The following is a 12,500-nucleotide window of genomic DNA, read 5'->3' on the forward strand; positions in this document are numbered from 1 at the left end:
ATATATGTATATATGTACCTATATATATGTATATATACCTATATATATGTATATATACACCTATATATATGTATATATACACCTATATATATGTATATATACACCTATATATATGTATATATACACCTATATATATGTATATATACACCTATATATATGTATATATACACCTATATATATGTATATATACACCTATATATATGTATATATACACCTATATATATGTATATATACACCTATATATATGTATATATACACCTATATATATGTATATATACACCTGTATATATGTATATATACACCTGTATATATGTATATATACACCTGTATATATGTATATATACACCTATATATATGTATATATACACCTGTATATATGTATATATACACCTATATATATGTATATATACACCTATATGTATATATATACCTATATGTATATATACACCTATATGTATATATACACCTATATGTATATATACACCTATATGTATATATACACCTATATGTATATATATACCTATATGTATATATATACCTATATGTATATATACCTATATGTATATATATACCTATATGTATATATATACCTATATGTATATATATAGCTATATATATGTATATATATAGCTATATATATGTATATATAGCTATATATATGTATATATATAGCTATATATATGTATATATATAGCTATATATATGTATATATATAGCTATATATATGTATATATATAGCTATATATATGTATATATAGCTATATATATATGTATATATATAGCTATATATATATGTATATATATAGCTATATATATATGTATATATATAGCTATATATATGTATATATATAGCTATATATATGTATATATATAGCTATATATATGTATATATAGCTATATATATATGTATATATATAGCTATATATATGTATATATATAGCTATATATATGTATATATATAGCTATATGTATATATATAGCTATATGTATATATATAGCTATATATATGTATATATATATATGTATATATATATATGTATATATATACCTATATATATGTATATATATACCTATATATATGTATATATATATACCTATATATATGTATATATATATATACCTATATATACAGTGATGATCATATTTATTGGCACGGTAAAATAAAAGTTAAATTTTGTCTAATAAATTCTAAAAAAGGGATTAAATTAAAGAAAATAACAAAGTATATTATGTATATATATATTATGTATATATGTACATATATATGTATGTATATATATACATATGTATATATATACATACATATATATATATATATATATATATACATACAAGATATACGTGCATATATATACATATATGTTTATATCTATATCTATATATCTTTGGACACATATTTATACGTATACATATATACATATATATATTTACATATATATATACATACATATATATGCATGGATATACATATATATACATATATATGCATAGATATACATATATATGCATATATATAGATATATATATACAGCATATATATACATATATATATATATACAGCATATATATACATATATATATACAGCATACATATATACATATATGTATACATATATATACATGCATATACATATATATATATACATACATATATATATTTACATATATTGATACATATTTATATATACATATATATACATATATATACAAACATATATATATATATATATATATATTATACGGCATAATCACGTTGACACACCGGTTCTCGTCAGATCACCGAAGTTAAGCAACGTTGAGCCTGGCTAGTACCAGATGGGTGACCATTTAGGAATTCTAGGCGCTGTATGTGCTTTCCGCTTATCTCGGCATTGTTTCCAGTCGCCTTTAACCCCCATTTGCCACTGGTATTCAACAATGTCGAATCAGGAGAGGTGTGGTTCGATATTGCGCAATTCTTGGCACAAAATTTTCCCGCGCAGGCAACCTTACTGTGGGTATCCATAGTCTGTCAAGACTAAAGGGAACCTTTATATATATTTACATATATATACATACGTATATATTTGCATATGTATATATGCATACATATATATACATACGTATATATATATGCATATATATATATGTATATATATATATATATATATACACTTCTGAATAATGAAATGCAATAAATTTACTGGTATGGAAATCCAGTGAGCATCGGTCTTACAAAATTTTATTAAATATAAGACAATCCCAGCTAAATAAAATTGCTCAATAAACAAGATAAAACAAATTAAATATATATTAGGTATTTAATTTTGTTTTTGTTTTTTTTTTGGGGGGGGGGAGTACTTTTCATACATAGCATTTATTTTTATACTTTCTAAGTGTTTATTTTTGAAAATTAATTTTTTTACATCAAAAAAATTTTAATACCTAATATATATATATATATATATATATATTTAAAATTCTTTCATATATATATATATATATATATATATAAATATATATATATATATATATATATATATATATATATATATATATATATTTAAAATTTTATTTTACATATATTGAAAATTCTATTTCATATATATATATATATATGTATATATTTAATTATTTTTTTACTATAATAATTAAATACCTACAAAATTCTATTTTATATATATATATATATATTTAGAATTCTATTTTATATATATATACATATAAAATTCTATTTTATATATATATAATTCTTTTATATATATATATAAATATATAAAGTTCTATTTTATATATATATTATTCTTTTATATATATATATATAAAATTCTATTTTATATATATATAATTCTTTTGTATATATATATTTATATATATACATATATAATTTTATTATATATATTTATATATAAAATTCTATTTCATATATATATATAATATTTTATTTTATATGTATATATAATTTTTTTTCTCTATATGTATACATATATATATATATTTAAAATTCTATTTTATATATATATAAATATATTTTTTAAATTCTATTTTATATATATATATATGTATATATATATTGAAAATTCTATTTAATATATATATATTGAAAATTCTATTTCATACATATATATTTTGAATTTTATTGAATACATATAGATATTTTAAATTCTATTATATATATATATTTAAAATTCTTTTTTATATATATATATTTAAATTCTGTTTTATATATATGTGTATGAATACATATATATATTAAAATTATATACATATATATATATTAAAAATATATTGATATGTATTAAAATTGTATTTACATATATATATATGCATTAAATTATATTTATATATATATTAAATTATATTTATATATATATATTAAAATTATATTTGTATGTATATATATATTAAAATTATATTCATATATATATATATATTTAAATTATATTCATATATATATGTAAATTATATTTATATATATATGTATATTAAAATATATATATTTAAAGTATATTTATATATACACATTAAAATAAAATATATATATATATATTTAAATTATATTTATATATATATGTATATTTAAATTATATATATATATTTAAATTTCTATATATATATATTTAAATTCATTTATATATATATTTATATATATATTTAAATAATATCTCTCTCTCTCTCTCTCTATATATATATATATATATATATATATATATATTAAAGTTATATATATATTAAAGTTATATATATATATATATTAAACTTGTATATATATATATTAAAATTATATATACATATTATAATTATATAGATATATATATTAAAATTATATATATATATATATATATATAAATTATATATTTATGTGTGTGTGTGTGTTTGTTTGTGTGTGTGGTGTGTGGGGTATTTGATTAAATATTTGATTATTTATTGGACAGTAAATGGAATGTCATGAAGATATCCACAATTATCATGAAACAGAATAACTATCTTTAATTCAGGACAATTCGTGGATTTCGGACTTTGGTGATCTTCTATAAATAGAATTTCCTTTCATTAATGTTACATGCATGTTTAATGAAAATAAATAAATTTGTGCGAGAATAGGATGCCAGGTTATCCTGAATATAATTATCTACATTATTGTTATCGTAGCAATTTAGGATTTTGATCGATGCATTGAATACTCTTTCTATTGAAAGCGAAACGCTAGCATGAAGTATCGTAACGAGGTGGACGACACTAATATGATATGCAAATCAATTGAAGGTTTGTTAAGGCATGTCCTTCATAAGAACACCAGCAATATCTCTCTTTCTATAATCTTTACTCTCCCTCTCTTTTTTTTCTCTCTCACTTTTTCTTTTTCTCGATCGCTCTTTTTCCTTTTTTTTTTCTCTTCCCTAAACTTTTATCACCACTCCTTTCTCAACTTCAGCTTCTCTCCTTCTTTTCACCTCCTCCCTCTCTTTTCATCTCCTCCGCCTATACATATCTCTCCACCTCTTCAGTCCTCTCTCCCACTTAGCGCATCTTTTTCCCTTCCTCTCTTTCTTCCTTTCTACTTCCTTCTCTTTCCACCTCCCTCTTCTTCTTCTTCTTCTTCTTCTTCTTCTTCTTCTTCTTCTTCTTCTAAAACTGTATCTCTCTCAACCCAATGTGCCCCTGTGTATCTATTAAGTTGACAAGAAGGTTTTGCGGAATTTTTTTTTATTTTTAAATAAAATGATGTATTTTCGAATAAGTTTTCGTTATAATACCTTTACTTTATATACCATTTTAAAGAACGTTGTTCGCTCTGTCTAATCGTTTAAATTACAATCGTTTTGAAACAATTGCCTTTTAGAACGTTGAATACAAGATGGAAAAAAACAAATTCGCATAATTTTCAAGCTAGACCGAAAAGCTGCTGAAGATCTTGAAAATGATGAGCGTAGTGGTCGGCCATCGGATATTGACAACGATCGATTAAAGAGCCTTAGTCGAAGCCAATCTACGCACAACTTCTGAAATAGACGTTACGTATACGACGATTTTCAACTATTTGAGAGAGATTGAAAAAACAAAAAAATCTTGAAAATGGGTGCTTCACGAATTGAACGACAACAAAAAGAAATGCCGTTGTGAGATGTCATCTTCCTTTCTTTTATACAACAAGAACAACCTGTTTATCGATTGGGTTGTCACTTGCGATGAAAAGTGAGTTCTTTAGAAGAACCGGCGGCGCTTAGCTCAGTGGTTAGACGCCGACAAAGTTCCATGACACTTCCTGAAGCCAGAGTTGTACCAAAAGAAGGTCATGCTGACTGTTTAGTGGTCTGCGACTGGTCTCATCCATTACAGTTTTTTTTTTTTTAATGCAGGCGAAACTATTACGGTGGAAAAGTACTGTTAAGAAATGCATCAGAGACTTCGACAACAACACCCAGCATTAGTCAACAGAAAAGGCCTAATTCTCATCTACAATACCCGACTGCGCGTTCCTAAACCGACTCTGTAGAAGTTGAACGAATTTGGGCTACGAAACTCTGCCTCATTCGCCATACTTTCCAGAACTTTCACCTACCGACTACCGCTTTTTCATCTCGATAACTTTCTGCGTGAGAAATGCTTCCAAAAGATCAGCAATATCAACAAACACCTTCAGCGAACGCAAGATTTTTACGTTACTGTCATATATACACTTGTTCTGTGTTGGCAAAAGTGTGTTGATTCTGATGGTTCTTATTTCGATTAATCAATTTTTATTTGAGCCGAGATGCGTTCATTCGCATTTAAAAGTTAAAAACCGCAAGAAATTTCTTGCCAACTTGATAATTGGTCAGCATCCTTCGAGCTGATCTTTTCTCTCTTTTTTCTCTTTTTCTCTTTTTGTTCTTTTTCCCCTATCAAACCTTCTCTATCTAACTCTCTCTATCCCTAAACCTCCATCATCACTCCTCTCTCTCTCTCTCTCTCTCTCTCTCTCTCTCCACCTCAATCACCTCTCTCTTTCCACTTTCCCTTCTATATTTCTCTCTCCATTTGTTCACCTCACTCTCCCTCCCGATACATCTTTCTGACTCCCTTTTTTTTTTCTTTTTTTTTTTTACTCTTTCTACTTTTCTCTTTCTCTTTCCCCTCTACTTTTTGCTCTCCTTTTTCCACACTCTCTCTTTAACTCTCTATTCCCTCCCTTTTTCTACCTCCTTCTTTCTTTTCTCATTCTCAACTACCAACCTCTATCTTTCTCCATCTTCCTCTCTCTCTCTCAACCTGCCATGTCTCCGTATATCTCCTTTAATTGGTCAACATCCGTCCAGCCAATCTGATTACGACCAATGTCATCTTGTAACCTACTTCCAATCTTCTAAGTGTCACTTGAACAAAACACCCCAAACCCTCAAATGACAACTTTTCAAACCTATCTACACGTATCATATTTTAATATATGCCCATCTACTCGCATACAAGCACTAGTCTATGTCAGCGCTGCCTATGGTTGCAACAGCTTTCAATTTCAATTGTTCATTTTACGTACTCGTTGCTTAGGCAAATTAAATTATTTTATTCTTTCTTAGAATTCCAGCTCGTGGATGCATTACCACCGGACTGTTTCCTTTCTAACTGAAACATGGTTGGCTTCAAATCTACACTACGCATCAAATTATTAACGGGTTTGCTTTTTTTTTAATATTTAAGGAACGAGTGAATAAAAATCCATAATTCTTTGAGAAAGTGCTTACTCCAGTCAGAAAATAAAAGTATTTAAAGCAGTATTAGCGAAACTATGGCAGAAGACAGGAATATCTGTTGATTTCAGTGTGTCAAGTTATTAACGAGGTTGAGAAAAAATAACTTCTTTATTGAAATAATTTTCAAACATTACATGAACTAGGAAAAATGCTTAGAACACAATAACTACATAGCAATTTCTACGTTGGCATAATTAGTTGGAGACATGCGATCCTTTTTATGAATGACTTGTAAAAGAAGTTGGTCCACGGAATTAGTAAAATTTGTGATTTCGTCAACAGTTATTCCTCGCGATACCTCTTGGAGAGCATCCCACAATTCATCTTTGCTCTTAAATTGGCGTCCACTTGCATAGAGACGTCGCTTCATGATACTCCAAAGGTTCTCAATTGGGTTCAAATCTGGTGAATTCTCAGGCCACTCCATCTTCCGTAGCCCAGAGAACCCCAGTTGTTGCAAACACTCTTTGCTTTTGTTTGCTGCATGCGAGGGGACATTATCCTGCATAAAAATACTGAACGTCAACCTTTGCCTATGCAGCTATGGTTCAAGGTGCTCCTTCAGAAAAGTTATGTAAGCATTTGACGTCATTTTTATACCTTCTAGGATTCTCCATGGGTCAACTAAAGTACCTCCGATAATCCCAGCCCAAATCATTATCCCACCACCACGTTGTTGGCGCCTTAAACGCTGATGATGATGTCGTCCATCTTGATTCCATCCCTTGCTCCAGCTATCTGGGCCATCAAGAGTGACATGCACTTAATCCGTGAACAAAACTTTGAAAAAATCCGTTTTCATGTTGTCCTCTGCTCATTTCAATCGGTTTTGTATGTGATGTTGCTTTAATGGAGGCTTTGTTACAGGCTTAACAGACTGTGCCAATTCTTTCAGAAGGCGACATCGAGTATCTTTTGAGACATTCTTCAATGCGGCTTGATCAAAGACTTCTCGACTTGTCTGGACAGCGTTCTTAACAACTTCACGTTTAATTTGGAGTAGAGAACGGCGTGAAACAATTCTAGATTTACCTTTATCGGCTCTCTTACGTACCTTTGTAGGATCCTTGACAAAGTTCTTCACAGTTTGATAGTACCTTCCTATCATTTTCGATATTTCGATGGTAGTTTTACCTTTTTCTAGCTGTTCTGTAATAGTACTCTTTTCAGGACTATTCAAACCACCTCTACAGCCAATTTTATGACGAAACAAACTACCTTGTTAATAATTTGACACACCTGAAATATCGTGGATTCAGCAATTACGATGGCAAGTTGTTTATATTGCGCGGAAGAGTACGAAAATTTCACAGTACGCGCAGCTCAGCATTGCTAACGTTTCCGAAGCTTTTGATACGAAACTACCGGTAAGTTTCTGAAACTTATAAAAAAATGTTATCTCGTTAATAATTTGACCCGCAGTGTAATGTGAACAAATGTTTGTGACAATACCGCACCCCCTCCGAGTAATCAAATTTGTTTCGTTCCATTTATATTTATAATCCTCTCATAGTATTCTTCGTCATTAAACCGATAATTCCTTGGATTTTGGGTTAGAAACACAGTATCTGTTCTGATACTAAACTTCGTATTTTCTCTCCTCGGTCAATGATAGTGAAATCCTTCAAGACTGAAGCAATTTTTGTTTTGTCCCAATCAAGAGGGACCCTTTTTAGGGAGCTGAATTTTTCTCACATTAAAAACTGGTTCCTTTCTATTTCTACCATCGTGGGAAGCTGAGAAGATTTTTTCCATTATATTAATCCATATCTTCGAGTAGCTTTTGGAATTAATAAAAAACGTCACTTATATTTTTTTTTCCTCAGCCCCAAAGGCAACAAAGCCTACGCTATTCTTGAAATAGCTTTTACACTGTATATTGTTGGTCATATGCAGTTCTAGAACAACCATTCTCAACCTTTCCTACATCATTGACCCCTCGGCTTTATGTATTTTTCCATTTACCCCCTACTCCCTTACAAAAATTCATAGCCGTCATAAACTGACAGAAAAAATAAGGTCAAAAGAACCTTTTTATTGATTAAGACTTTAGATTTTTGTATAAAAAAATAGTATTACACATTCCTTTCACAAAAATGAAGAAAATCAAACTTTTTCTACATAGAAAATTATAAAGTTAATTTGTGTTACGTTTCTTAGACATGACACGATCTGAAAAAAAAAAAACTTATTATTTTTAAATTATTAGGTCCCGACTAGTTGAGAACCTCTGTTCTAGACAATCCACACTCCTAGGATTTGCCTTCTCCATTTGACAAGGAGTTAGATTATTGCTAATCGGCTGAGGCGCCCCTACAAGTAAATGTCTACAGGGCTGCCCAGACATATTTTGCAGGCCAGAGTGCCTTTCCTCCATGGCGCTAGTTCTTTAATCACACTTTCTAATTCTTGTGTCACATCATCCAACCGTAGAATGGGAGATAAATAACTTCAAAAGTTATTCATTGAAAATGATTACGGCATTGATTTTATTGTAATTTCAACAATTGTTTAAAATAAAGAGGCTAAAATTTGTATCTTTATTTTTTTGTTTTTTTTTGTTGTTTTTTTTTGGGGGGGGTTGTTTGTGTGTGTGTGTGTGTGTGTGTGTGTGTGTGTGTGTGTGTGTGTGTGTGTGTGTGTGTGTGTGTGTGCTTTCAAGCAAAAGTCATTCCCAGTAGTAATGTATATTTAGTGTTTATTCAGATTGGCACTTATGGCGGCAATTAAATTGATGTACGTACTCGTTACAGAACAAGGATTTTATATTCCAACGATTCAATTAAGAAAATCAAAATTTACTATTTTAGCGATTTTACTGCTAAACTGCATTGAACATAAGGCTTATTTTTCACCTCGACACGTTGATTTGAGTTGTCCCCCTTTCTTTTATTTCATCGTATTTAATTATGACCGACAAAAACATTGCGACTTCGCTTAGTCAGAAAATTTGATTTGTTTGAATAAAAAAAAACTCCTTGATCCAATTCCGTGATTTTTAAAAATATTTTCTCATCATTCCGTGACTAGTACGTACATCATACAAACTTTTCTGTATTTTATTTTTAATTGTCGCCATACGTGTCAATCTGAATAAGCACTGCATGTTTTACTGTCTCAATTGTTATGTTACTGCTATGTTACATCAATTATAGTCGAAACCGAAACCAAAACCTATGAAGAGTTCTTGGTGAAATCATTTATGATAAGAAATAGAAACAAAGCCATAAAGAAGCAAATGTTTATTTGTTAATTTTTATTAGTTTAATATTTTACTAGCTGAACCTGTGGAAATTCCACAGGGGACGCAGTCATATGTAATACATTGATGTTGGCATTCTGCAGATGTTCAGTGTAAATGGATACGCTCTGATATTATTGTAGCTTTTTTGTTAAAACTGAAAAAATATTTATCTAAGCTAGCACGAACGCCCGGTATCGCCCGGCTGTAAAGTACGCTTAAATATGATATTTTAATTCTTGCAGATTTCATATATATTATTATAGAGTTAATGTTCTATCAATTTTTATATATTATAAAGTTGCGATTTCAAAAATAAAAAAAAACATATACCCATATGACTTGGGTGCATTAGCTTGAATCGAAACCGAAATAAAAACTTATAATATATATATATATATATATATATATATATATATATATATATATATATATATATATATATATAACTTGAGTTCTTTCATCCATAACCGAAACCAAAACTTATGGAGAATTCTTGATAAAATTATTTATATAAAAAAAAAATAGATGATTTAAATGCCATCAGCTATAGTCGAAACCGAAACCAAAACTTCTGAAGAATTTTTGGTAAAATTATTTATGACAAGAAATAGAAGAACATAACAATTAAATGCCCCGGATGTAAGCGTGACACACAAAAGAACACACACGCTATCGTATTAATATATAGATGATATATTTTCTTGAATGACTATAAACGTGATGGCGGGATCACAAAATCGTTTAGATATAATTGTTCTATTTTCATTTATTTATGTATAAACCCGTATCGTCGTTGTCCCCATGTTTTTGATTTTCTGTTGATACAAAGTCTGATGTTTGGTGACGACCCAACCTCCCTCGATTAAGATTAAACACGAAGAAGACCGTAGTATTCACACAGTTACAAGTGCAGTTCTAGGTGGTTCGTCTCGAACATCCACCAAGGTCCTGCAACACAGTTTTAGCTGCTTTCACGAAGACAGGGTTGATATGACGTTGGATGCAACAGTTGATGATCTCTTCTATATTTATTTCGTTCAAAAAAAGATCATTTAATTTGTTTCTTTCTTTTTCTTGAGTTCACTTATGGCCTAAACAGGTTTTTCTCACTTATTCTTTCCTTATTGAGCTGTTTAAATAATAAAGTTATATGTAATTTTTATTCGTTATATTTTATTTAACATATATTATTTATTCTGTATATATTATACTAGGGATGGGCGCCCGGCCATGCCTAGTCGTAAAATACGCTTAAATATATTTTAAATAATGCAGATTTGGTATTTACTATTACAGAGCCAATTCTCTATATAATATTATATTGTGCCTAATATATAGTATGATTTTCTAACTTTTTTTTTTTTAATGACTTGGGTCCCATCAGCCAAAATCGAAACCAAAACAGATAACACTATAGCCATGTCTACTACCGATGTCGTTATCGAGAGATAGGTAGGAAAGATTTAATATTAAGAAATATGATTTGAATTTGGACATGCGCAGAAAGAAGTAAAAATATGTTGGGAAGTTGTAATGAGCAATTTGCATTTCAACTTGGCGATATATGTCATCCATCCAAACAAAGATTTTCTCGTTATAAACCATCCTTGGTGTATGATTACTATTTCCTGTTAATTTCAGTGTTATGTGACCAGTAGTTTAAGAGTTTATCGGTTAAATATTTACACAGACACAAAGACACACAGACACACACATATATCTACTGTTTTATATATATATATATATATATATATATATATATATATCCCTTATTATGTAACAAGAGGAGAGATAGGTAGATTTATAAAAAAAACATCTGCTACTAATCTCTCACTCCTAGACAAGGTTCAAAAGAGAGTCGCCAACCTGATAGGTCCTGAACTGTCATCTAAGCTTCAGCCTCTGTCCCACCGACGAAATGTAGCATCCCTCTACCTTTTCTACAAGTACTTTAACGGTGAATGCTCCGACGAACTGCAAGCACTTGTACCCCCTCGAAGTAAATACCCCCGATAAACCCGACAAGCAGCAAAATCCCACCTCTTCACAGTTGAGATCCCTAGATGTAAGAGAGCCTTCTACTCCAGTAGTTTCTCTCCCAGAACCGCTAGACTTTTGAATTCCCTTCCGGGTTCCTGCTTCCCCAACTGTACTGATATGCAGAAGTTCAATTGTAATGTGAACCGACATCTTGCTGCCCAACTCCCCACATAATACCCCTGTAGCTTATGTCCCTGATAGTAACCCCTACATCAAAGTGGCAATATGTTTGTTTGGGGTGAAAATGTAATTTAAATTTTTTTTTTTTTAAATAAATAAAAATTTAACGAAGTTATTGAATTTGTATAATACCATTTTTCAAAACTTGAAATTTAAAATAAATGCTCTCTCTCCCTCTCTCTCTCTCTCTCTCTCTCTCTCTCTCTCTCTCTCTCTATGTGACTCTCTCTTCCTACTCACTGCTTTCCTCCTACATATAGTTTTGGTCTTTTCAACACTAAGGCCAACAGGTGTATCCTCTATTTGCGATAATAACGTTTCGTTTT

The 12,500-nt window shown here is 29.3% G+C and overlaps 1 protein-coding gene and 1 pseudogene across 3 annotated transcripts in view; both read left to right on the plus strand.

Moving 5' to 3' along the window:
* LOC145266513 (liprin-beta-1-like) overlaps positions 1-12,500 on the plus strand; it is an 840,289-nt gene that overhangs the window by 24,683 nt on the left and 803,106 nt on the right. The window lies entirely within an intron of this gene.
* LOC145266747 (5S ribosomal RNA) lies at positions 1,736-1,852 on the plus strand (annotated as a pseudogene).

This window comes from Euprymna scolopes, chromosome 41 (assembly GCF_053919585.1).
Source record: "Euprymna scolopes isolate OS-2025 chromosome 41, ASM5391958v1, whole genome shotgun sequence".
NCBI classification, from domain to species: domain Eukaryota; kingdom Metazoa; phylum Mollusca; class Cephalopoda; order Sepiida; family Sepiolidae; genus Euprymna; species Euprymna scolopes.